The following is an 11,934-nucleotide window of genomic DNA, read 5'->3' on the forward strand; positions in this document are numbered from 1 at the left end:
GTAATAGAGTCATATTTCTTGGTGATTTTTGTAGATTTTACTCAGGCTGGCAATCTGTCATAAGTGAGGGGTGCCCCCTGGGAATGATACCGAGCCCCAAACTGCTCAGCATCTTCATAAATGATCTTGATGTTGGGTTTGAAACATACTCAGAAACTTTGCTGACAACACTAAACTGAGTGGTGAGGTGGACAAACCAGAAGGGAGAGCCATCCTAAAGAGAGACCTGGACTGGCTGGAAGAGTGGGTTAGCAGTAATGGTACAAAGAAAGTGTAGTCTTGCTCCTGGGATGACATAAACAGCACAAGCTAGGATCTGTGTGGCTGGAGAGCCAAATATGCCAGCTGTGAACCATTGCATCAGCAATGGCATATTGGATCCTGGGCTGCATCAGCAGGGGCATTACTAGCAGAGATAGACTTGAACATCCCACCGTACTCAGCATTTGTCAGACCTGAGCTGGAGCACTATGCCTGGTTAGGGTTCCCACAATTCAAGAGAAGTGAAGACTGGAGAGGGTCCAAAGGAGGCCCATGAAGGGAGAACCTGTCCTATTGGAAGAGACTGAAGGAGTTAGGCCTTTTTTGCCCTGGAGAAGAGAAGGTCTAGGGGAGGACTTCATTACAGCGTTCCAGGCCTTAAAGGGCAGCTGCAGAGGATGGAGGCTCTCTCTTCACAAGGAGCAACATGAAGAAGATACAGGCAAATAAATACAAATTATACCAGGAGAAGTTTTATCATGGTATAAGAAAGGAATTTTTTACAGCAAAAAAAATCATTCAATTGAACAACCTCCCCAGGAATGTGGTAGAGACTCTGTCACTGGATGTTTTCAAGATGCAATTGGACAGGGTGCTAGATGATCTCATCCAGATTCCCTTACCCACAAAAAATTAGAATAGATGATCTTTTGAGCTCCCTTTCTTCTTGAGCTGTTCTATAGTTCTATCACATCTATCAGATCTACTCTTGGAAGGGCAAGGAAGAAGTAGTTTTTTAGAAGACAACTCTAATGCTTATTTCAGTAATGCTGCTTGCTTAATAATTGTTTCTACTGAATTATCTAACTAACTACCTAATATCATCTTTCCTCAGGATAAGTAACAAGGTACTGACAGAAGGCCATATACCTTGACATATACAAAGCATTACTACTGACTTGTTTTTCCAGTTAGTCTTACCATCAGAAGCTACTTTAATTTTTTCTTTACTGATACCTGAAAAGGAGCAAACATTTGTCAGTGCTAAGTACCTAATACATGTATGTTTTGGGCTCTTTCTACTTCCTGTCTGTTGCTATTTTTCGCTGATTTAAAGAAGTCAAGAAAGTAGAAACTGGAAAGTGTTCAGACTGAATTTGACATAAAATTAGCCTTCTTTCAACCACACAAAATATAAGATTGGCAGAGTGATCTACTGAGATCATGAATCAAGTTTCCTATTTACAGTGCATATATCAGATCCATTTGTTGCAAAGGCACTGAAATATGCGAACAGCAATCTCTCAGCATCTTTGATTACTTTGGGCTAGATTGTCTCCTTTTCAAGTTGTATGTTCATATTATCCAAACTTCATTCATCACATCTTCGGCTATTGATGAAAAAAACCCCACTGTACTAATTTTTAAAGCTCACAGTATCAACAAATAATTTTTTCAATTATTTTTCCGAATGCCAGTCAACAAATATATGCACACTTTACTGCAGATGTGATAATGAAGACCTCTATTTATTATACAACTTCATATTAATTCTCCCTCAAATATTAAGAACATTTGATGTTCTATAATATGAAATCTTAAACATTTAGTTCTGTTCTTTTCTGCAAAAGGCTTCCTTTTTTTTATAGGTTTAACAATATAATAGTGGAGATTATTTTTGGCTCAAAAGTTGGGAAAGAATTTTTTCAATGATGTTAGGCACAAGGCAAATAAATCACTTTGTTATAGAGAGAATAAGGAAGATTAGTCATGCTTCCTGAGGGGAAATGAAATGGGAGTTGAGTTTTAGTCTATTCTCAATGGAATATTTACTATCAGACTTCATAGAACTGAAATTCAGCATATCATTTTAATTCTCTCCTGACAGTGTTGAGCAAAACCTGATTAATTAGTACTTACCTTTTTCACAATGAAAACTCATTCATGTATATAAAATGTTGACATAAATTGCATTTGAGAATTTTTAAAGGAGTAAACTGGCATCAGATTTAATCTTTTAGAGTGACATTCATCTTCACTAATTTTATTCACCTAGAAACATTATCTAAAGAAACTGTCTGGGATTCTTCACCAGCCCGTGGACAGAGACACATGTAATCTCAAAAGCAGATTTATATCTATATCATCTATCTATATATAAATCTATATCTAATCTGTATCTATATTTATATCATCTGTGGCTATATCTATCTGTATCTATTTATATTTATATTTTAAGTTTGATTAAAATATAATTTGAAAAAAAATTCCCATTTTTCTATTAATGGAGGTGTTTACATCAGTGGAAAATCCTAAATTAAAGCTATGATCTAATCAAAGTTTGTTGATGGCTAAAGTTACCTGCTATTCCATCTTTTGTCTTCACACAAAAAAACATTTGATCAGCAAGAAGAAAAAAAACCTGCTTCTAGTTTATGTCACTTGCCTGATATTCTCACTAAAATGAGACAATTTTATGGGCCTTACATCTTCTGTAATTTTCAAAGCAGACCCCAATTTCACTTGACAGCAAAGCTTAGCATGTCTGTGACTGATCTGATGTTAGATGGATGCAGGAGAATGTTATTATCACAGGAATGTCTTGAAAAGTTTTTCTGTGTATTGGAGCTGAGGTGATGGGTTGATTTACAAGAACTATTGTTATATATTTTCAATGAATGAAAAATGCCTAAAGGTAGTTTATTCACACTTGCAATACATGCTATTCTAGTATGACAACAATAGAGGCCACTATGGTTCCAGAATTCAAAATCTAAAGATGCCTATAAATTACAGTTTCCCTGAGAACAAAAAAAGTAGTGGTTTTCAGGTAATGTTTACCTTTTAAATTCTAGTAAAACATTAAATAAATATGTCTTGATGATTGTAAATACTATTCTCTTGAAATTAGATCAAATTGAGCGGGAAAAGGATTTTGTGTCAACTAGATTAGAAGTTTAGGAAATATTATATTGAAGGATTAAAATATTAGTATAAGAATAAACCTTTTAATTTGGGAGGTACTGAGTACTCTCTACTAAGGCAGAGAAGTTAGAATCATTGTTTCTACCTGTATGCCATGTTGAAAAATGTATTTATTCTAGTTAATAATGGTTTAGAGCCGACTAGTGGATATGAGGCATTGAAGTGGTTATTTTATTTTATTTATTTTACATTCTAACATTATTATTAGTTCTTGTAAAGTAGCAAGGAGTCATTATTATAGATTAGGCTACTAAATGCAGAGGTAGATACATGTTTATGTTTACATTAAGATGTTATTTGGGCTTTTTATTTGACAATTGTATCGAAAATCTGAAATGTTAGCTGTGACTTATTCAAATAACTAAACACTGGTAAAATTAAGGAAGTCTCGATGTTACAACTACCAGTTTATGAGCACAGCCACAGGGAACAAGTACAGGAGTGGAAATTTGTTCAGTGTATGGCAGACTGCCCTGTAATTAAATATACTTCTTTTTAAATGCGTAATCCTCACTTGAGTAGCTGTCTCCCTTGGTATTTGGCTGGGAACTGAGTGTTTTAGACTAGACCTAAAATACAAACCAATGCTTGCCCACTTAACATGCTCCATGTGGACAAGGCTGAAATTTTCACAGAGCTCCAATAAAATCAACGATGCTTGGTCCTGACACAACCGCAGAGAGTAATGGGGACACAGCTGAATTGTTATAACTTTGATGCTTCTCAGTTGCACTAGGCAAAAGGCCAATTGCTGGAGGAGCTGCCTACGGGGACACAAGATTTAATGGTGATACCATGAGTAAAAGTGTCACTCATTGAGTTGGGGAAGATACATATTTTTATTTGGGTATTGTCCAATATTGAATTAAGGTAATTTTACACCATGCATTGAACAGTCATCAGATGGCTGTTCGCTGCTTTCAGCTTGAGCTGGATTTAACTGTCAATTTAAAAATGAAAAATTTAAATACCTCCAAATGAATTCTGATATAATTTCTGTGTGATAGCAAGTGAATACCTTTAATTTGGAAATAACTTCAGTGAAATTCTCTGCATTTAATCGTCTTACTATTTCACAGAGTTAAAATGGCATAATCTAGAAATAAAGTAATAGCAAGCTTATCTTGCTTTCTTTTGTTGTACAATTACAGGTGCTGTGGATGATACGAGAGATCATGAAATTAAGTATGAGGAGAGTCTTAGAGGAGCTGGAAGGCATCTCTTAGTGTTTTGTTTTCTTTCCAGTGCCTAATGAACTCTGTATTTTTTTCATTCTCCCTATGTATGTCCTCTTCATGATTATTAGTAAGCTGTTTACCATGCCCATATCTACAATACAGATATTTCTCACTGTGTGCTATCTTCGCACATGCTGAAAGAACTCCCAAGCAGAGATACTTTATATGTGGCAAAAGGAGAGCTTTGCTCACAAAGCCACATTCCCTTTGTCAGGTCACAGGTTAAGCTGGGAAAAGCCTCTTGTTTGATGGCATGGCTGTATCCATTATACAGATTTTGCCAACTTGTACCAGTCAAGCAGTGGGATTTTATATCCATAGAGTTTTTTCCTGACATAACCACGTCGACAGAACATTACAGTCTCACCAATGGAGTACATCTATTCTGTGTGTTGCAACTGATTCAGACAGCTTGCAATCTGTAGCTCCTGCCTCCTAGTTCAGGAGTTGCATTTTTTCCCATTGTTTGTTTCTTTCAAGTTTGTTCGAGGGACTCTAGAAAAAAAAATTACCTAATACTTATTCAACAATCATTAAAATAAAGGAAATAAAAAACAAAAAATGAAAGCACAGCAGAATCTAAACCTTTAAATTTTATGCAGGTGACAATGAGCTGGAAATTTGCTTAAGGGACAAGGACTATTTTTTGTAGAATAATATATCTGTGATTTAATTTCCCTTAGGAAGTCTCAGTCTAATCTAGATGTTTTCATCCTGGAATGTATCAGAACTAAATTTTCTACTGCTATGGATTGTTGTGTAGCAATAACACTGTCTCAAAACAGAGCAATTGGAATTTGAGGATGCTAACATGAAGAGAAGAAATCTACCAGCCCCATAGACTGATTCCTCACCTGCTCAGGCTGAAGTGTCATCTATAGGACCAGGTTTGACCAACATCACCACATCAGTCAGTGAACACTCTTTCAATGGCTGTCAACAAGGGGAAAAATGTCAGAGAAAAGGCAATTACATTAGAAAAGTGTTGTTTGAAAAATTACTTTTCTACCTGATACTTCTGTGAAAGTAAAAAGTATGGTCTGTAGTCTCTAGGTTTAAGAATGACCAGAAGTAGAAAGATGCTTCTTCAAAGTCAGCACAAACTTCATAGGAAGCAGAAATGTATATTCTGTGAGGCAGAAATGGGGCTGACAGAGGAAAAAGTGTTAAACAAATTAGATAATTAGATATAGTCACAAGTGAGTAAAAGTTAGCTACCTAAAGTATTTTTTAGTCCTACCATGGGCCAGTTGCTAATGCTTAAAGTAAGGAATATATTTATAAATAGCGGGGACTAGAGGAGGATGGCTGTGCTATGTGACTCCACATGATAAAACAACACACCAGGGGCTGAGAGAGCTCAAGAGCAGTAGCTCAAGTTAATGAAGAAAACTTCAAAATTACTGAAAAGCCAAGGAGAGAGACTTTGCTGGTGGCACTGCAACAGGAGGATACCTTACTTTCTCCCAGTGAGTGGTTTCAAATGGTGTTGTGCCACATATGTACTTAGTCCCTATCACTACCGCGATGCCACTATTTACTTGTGGTAGAACACCTGCCAGGGAGATCACCTGCTGGCTTGTAAATCTCTTTCATTCCAGAATGATACCAAGAGAACTGACCGCAGCACCACTCACTTAAGAAGAGTGATAAACCCTCTCCTGGACCTTTATTGCTAAAAGCATTGTTTGCAGGAAGCAAGGTAACTCAGAAGATGAACAAGGAATAAGAAGCTGAGAATGAGTTAAAAAATATCCAGTCCAACAGTAAGGTTGTTTATGTCAGATATCCTGGTTTTGCTAGGCAGGTTTGGCTGTGTTAGCAATTCTATCGCAGTCTTTGGAGTGCTCTAAGTATGATAGCAGAGTTAAACCTTGTCACCTTTGAATGACATAGTTCAGTTTAATGCTTGTAAGGTGAACAGTTCATTGCGGGTCTAGTGCAACATTATGATGCTCTTGAGGCAAAGATCAATAATTAATGTTCCACTAGAGACCTTAATGGCACAGTTACCATCACACATTGTTATATTTTATAATGACATCTCTCATAACACTAATAACTTATAAAATCATAATAATGGTAATGCTTGAAGGGAGCAAATTAACAAAAAAAACAGAGTATCCTCCCTCCTATTCCCTGTTGCCTCCTTCTGCCCAATGGTGGATGGTTACATCTCTGATGGGGATCTTAAGGCAAAGCAAGCATTAACTGGTTGTTATTATAGAACACTAGGTAAAATAGTACACCAAGTAAGAAAAAAACAAGTGTACATCATGCTCGGTAAAGACAGTACATTCTCACGCAGAGAGAATAGACAATGTGCTGCTAGATGTGCTTGCATCATGAAGACCTAACAAGACCTAACACCTGAAACTTAGGTAGACATGTCCTCAAGTCATAGGCAGGATCTCGAAAACTTATGCATTGAACATGCAGAAAGTGATAAACCAGCAAACTGCTTTCTGGCACTCTTTATTCTTTTTAGAAAGCATTTTGTTGTTGTTGTTCCCTCGACAAAAAATTTCCACTGTATCAAATGTAGGACAGTATAGACCTTTCATCATTAAAATGTTACCTTTACACTGGAACTCCAGTCAAATATCATTAAGAGTATGATAGGGATTGATATTCATAAATGGTCACTTTAGCCCAGGGAACCAAGTACCCTTAGATTTCCTCTGTAGTTGATGATAAGACAGACCATGCTGCAAGGAGCAGTTTTGAGTACCTAGACATAGGCTACTGCTCTGAATCCTTTCAAAGCAGGTCCTCTAGCAGGTATTTCGGAGTTGGAATCTAATTTTTACTTTTTCATCCATCCAATGGTATTTTTTTCCATAAGCATGCAAGACAATTTTTTTAAGCCTCATTGTATCAGCGTGCTCTGAGCAGAAACAATTTCACTGGGATTTTGAACCATCCCCAGGTATTCAGCTGGAATGCCTGAACTGGAAGATCAGAGAGAAATTTCCAGCTCTGAGGTCTTGATGTGCTCCATCCTTCCCTATGAACTCCTTCTCTTCTTAAAGGAAGTGTGTGTATGTATACAGGAGTGGATCTGCAGTGCACTCTGGGGGAGATTCTGCCTGGCATGAGTGGCTAAGGACCATGAAACATGAACATACCATTTTCCCAGTTTGGACCCAATCAATGCATGAAGTGTCCTCTGCTTCCTTCGTTTCTCTCTTGTGCATCCAACCACTAAAATGAATGCTTTGGCTTTGGTGAAAAATGAAAAACATGTTTCTTATACCAATATACTTCTGCAAGGAATTACTACACTTGTCTACAAATAAACCAAACTAATGAAACTATTCTTCACTGGTTAATCCTGTCAGACCTAATATATTATACAAACCACTTCTTGTGATGACTAAACATACTATTTCATCAAGCAATAAATGTAGTGAAAGGCATCTCAAGTTAGTCACCTTCACTGTGTTTCTCAAAAGAAGAAAATTAATAAATTTTATTTGAGCTTTTAATGATGATGTAACACATGAAAGGAGTCACCCTAATATTGCAGTCCATAAATCAAAGGAAATGCATGGATAGTAAGTTTTAAGGCATGTTACCGTCATTCTTCTTCACAAGTTTGTTTCATTTTAAGAAATGTTATTTTTCAGTCTTCTTGTATAAGTAATACAGAATATAAAGTCTCATCAAAATAATTTCAAGTCCTATAAATCTTGATTCCCAGAGTTCTAAAACATTTAGCTGATGAAACACAAAATTCCCCAGGCATTCAGGGCTAAGATTTGTGTTTCTCATAGTGTATTGGCTAGGGACCAAAGTGGAATCATTGCAATGCTGAGATTTCATGTACTTAAAATATAAGTATATTGTTGCAGAACAATGTAGTCAATGTACCTCATGTTACAGCAGGTGTGTTGGCCCAAAGATAGTAAGAAGATCTGGATTTTTTTCTATCTTTACACAACTTCATGGTGGTATAAACAATGCAATTTTTTGCCTGAGATAGTGTACAATTATTACTGAATGTGCTTTCTCTGAAACTTTATATTATACTTAGAGTCATTGTTGTAGATTATGTTCATGAAAATTTTTAAAACTTATGTCAATATAAGTTCAAAAGACTGTATTTTAATGAAACATTTAAATGATGTGGTGGACTGAATGGTAAAGGAGCAATATTTGCTGTGACAGCTACATACTGTTTTTCCACTGCTCATACTTATTTTAAATAGCAAACAATGGCTAACCAACGATTAAATCCAAAAACTGGTGTTAGTAACTACAGTGACTAATATGGATTTCAGTGGCAAATAAATTCATTTGTGTGCCAAAATAGAGCAGAGTATATAGAGTATTCCTGCTACACAGGTGCATTAACAAACAGTGGGAAGTATTCATATCAGAATATCTGTTGATTCACACCATAACTATGTCAGTCATGGGTTACGCCACTGACACTGGCTTGGGACATTCCTGTCTAAGCTAGACTGTTCATTTTTTGAGCACTTTAGTGGCACTAATACAACTCATTATGGGACCATGCTGACATCATCCATCTAAAAAATAAAAAAAATAAATTTGTTTTTTAACTTCAGCTTTACCATGTAATAATTTTTCCTTATGAAGCTGTATAATGTTCTTCGAAAATCAGATGGGAGAAATTGCCATCTTCATTAATATGTTCTTTATGTGCTGGATGGTGTTTTCACATACCACTGCCTTTTGAAAGAATTCTAAATTCCAGTAAATAGCTGAAGTGAGTTGCAAAAAACAGTGGAGATGATAAGCTTGATTTAACATTATTTTGGTAACTTCTTTCTGACTTCTGTCATTTATAATGCCTTTACCCAGGGACAACCATCAAAGAAGTTTATTTATTCTGATAATATAGATGAGAACTAAAAAGCAGAAAGGACAATCGCATCTGCTCAGTGCCAGCTCTGTGTTAACGTGTTCCTACAGCAAAGTGTCATCTCTCTCCTGTCCTCTGATTCAGGAGGAATACAGTTTTCCAGCCTCAATACTTGGAGTTCCATTTCTATTTCTGTTCCAGCTCAGTAGCCAGACCTTGGCACAATTTCTAAGAATGTGCCTGGGTATCTTCTGTGCTTAGTAACTATAAGACTACTTAGCAATAATTGGCAAATCTATGCTATTATGATGGAACAAATGGACATAAAAGGGCAGAGGACATCTGCTGTTTAATTTGTGGTCTTTTCTTGTCAGAGACTTTACAGTAGGAAAGAACTCAGAAATGCTGCATGAGTATATTGAAAAAAGCCACCTATTTTCCAGCATAATCAAGAGCTCAGGAGCAGATTTTCCTCTCAGATTTTGAATTACTCTAAGGAAAAAATTGGCCTAGGACTAAGTCTAAGTAACGGAGGGACCCTAAAATAGGTACTTGAATTTCCTACATAGCCGGTTCAGACTTCAAACGCCAGTAAAGGCCATTTAGCCAGCTGGGTGAAAGGTGCTTATATAGGCAACAAAGATAACTTAAGAAGACATTTTTCAGCTGGCTTCTAAAATATAAATGCTGTTAAAGAATATAAGACTAGATCCTTATTGCCACTAACACTAGAGACAATGTGAAAAAAACTTCACTCTGATTACCCCTGGATTTCTGTATTTATGTAGGAGTTTATTACTGTTTTAATCCTATGCCTGTTCTTTTAAGAAAGCAGTGATGATATAAATAATATAAAATATAAATGACTATATATAAAAATGTTGAAATTAAATACAGAATGGTCAATTCAGAAAAGAAAAATATTGTAGTAATTGCTGCAGGATCAGACACGGCACTGACCCTTGGGGTACACGACTACTTACTGGCCAAACTAGTCTTTGTTTCACTGACCACCACCACCAGGACACAGCCATTCAGCCAGTTTTCAGTCTACCTCAATGTCTCCTCATCCAGTGTATACATCAACAGTTTGTCTGAGAGCATCTCATTGGAGACAGAGCCAAAGGCCAGGCCTTCCTGAAGTCCAGGTAGACGACATCCACTGGTCTCCCTTCATCTACCATGCAAGTCATTTCATCATAGAAGTTTATCATGCTGATTAAGCATGACTTCCCCTTGATGAGGTTCTGTTAACTATTCCTGATGACTTGTCTTTTGTGAGCCTGAAAATTCTTTCCAGGTTTAGCTGCTCCATTACCTTTTCAGGGATCAAGATGAGCCTGGCTGGCATGTAATTCCCTATGTCCTCCTTCTTGAGGATAAGAGTAGAATTTGCTTTCCTCCAGTGTTCAGGCACTTCTCCAAGTCACCATGACTGTCCCAAGATTATCAAGAGTGGCCTCTCAATGATATCTGCCAGATGCCTCAGTGCTGATGTGCACATCCCATCACAGGCCATGGACTTATCCAGTTTGCATTAAATATTCCCTGAGCAGATCCTTTTCCACCAAGGGTATGTCTCCTTTACTTCTCATTTTTCCACAGTAAAAAAAGCAAAGCAAACCAAAATACAAACAAAAAGCTCCAAAACAACTGCAGTCTATAAGTCAGTTCTCTATATATATAAAAAGTCGATTACTTGTGAATATAACATTTTTATGCTTGTTGCAGTCTAATAATTAAGTAAAATAACTTATGAATAATTAAAATAAGATTGAATTCAAGAAAATTCCTTTGTTCGTTTGTATAGGCTGCTGTAGCACACAGGTAAGTAACATAACATTCCATACTGCTGTAGACTTTTGCTGTAAAATTGAAAAAAATCCTTAATGTGCAACACCAGAATGCAGTCAAGGTGAACATCATGCATGGGAAATGAGCTCAGGTATTTGTCCTCTGTGTACTCCAGTTTCATTAGCCCAGTCTGAGAAGCACTGAAACCAAAATGCCACTTTCCTACACTTCTCTTCAGTTATTACTATCAAGCTAGAACGTCCATGGTAGAATGTGTCTTGCCTAATCTGCACAGGGTATTCAGACCACACAGAGAAAGTAATGACAGCCATTGGAAGTAAATGTTATCAGGTTTGGAGCAAGAATAAGCCTTAACTACTTCAATTTTTATGCTGTATTCTGCCTTATTGCAGCTTGACCCATACAACACCAGAGCTACTTTTAAATTGCCATTTGTCTACAGCGAGAAGTGTACTGTCCTTCAGCCCTCTGCACCTTCACTGATTACTGTGATATGCAGAAGACTGAAATTTATGATGTTGCTGAGTCCTTTTCTTTTTGTCAGTAGAAACTCTAGTTTAAGTTTATTTGCAGACACGTACATGGGGAGGTTACCTAAATAATTTTGGCCTTGCAAGACTCCACATCCTGAAGAGTCGTCAGTTACCTGTCAAATTCCATCCACCAACCCCCTTAATCAATCATCTGTTAGATTCTTCACGGCTCCATCAGCAAATGTTACCAGCTTCTCAGTTTGTTATTTTTTACATTCAGCAATTACTTATGTCATGTCCAGTGGTTTCTCCTGATCTATTCACTTAGCTTAATCTCAGGCTAAGGCCATTTGTCTGTGTCCTTTAATGGAGGGATTCGTGGGAAAGTACT

At 36.8% G+C, this 11,934-nt stretch overlaps 1 pseudogene; it reads right to left on the bottom strand.

The window, feature by feature from the left end:
- Positions 1–11,177: 11,177 nt before the first annotated feature.
- LOC114062077 lies at positions 11,178–11,653 on the bottom strand (annotated as a pseudogene).
- Between the last annotated feature and the right edge of the window lie 281 nt (positions 11,654–11,934).

The sequence above is a fragment of the Empidonax traillii genome, unplaced genomic scaffold, assembly GCF_003031625.1.
Source record: "Empidonax traillii isolate 1590-97213 ecotype Southwest subspecies unplaced genomic scaffold, ASM303162v1 scaffold382:size1915631, whole genome shotgun sequence".
In the NCBI taxonomy this organism is placed as follows: domain Eukaryota; kingdom Metazoa; phylum Chordata; class Aves; order Passeriformes; family Tyrannidae; genus Empidonax; species Empidonax traillii.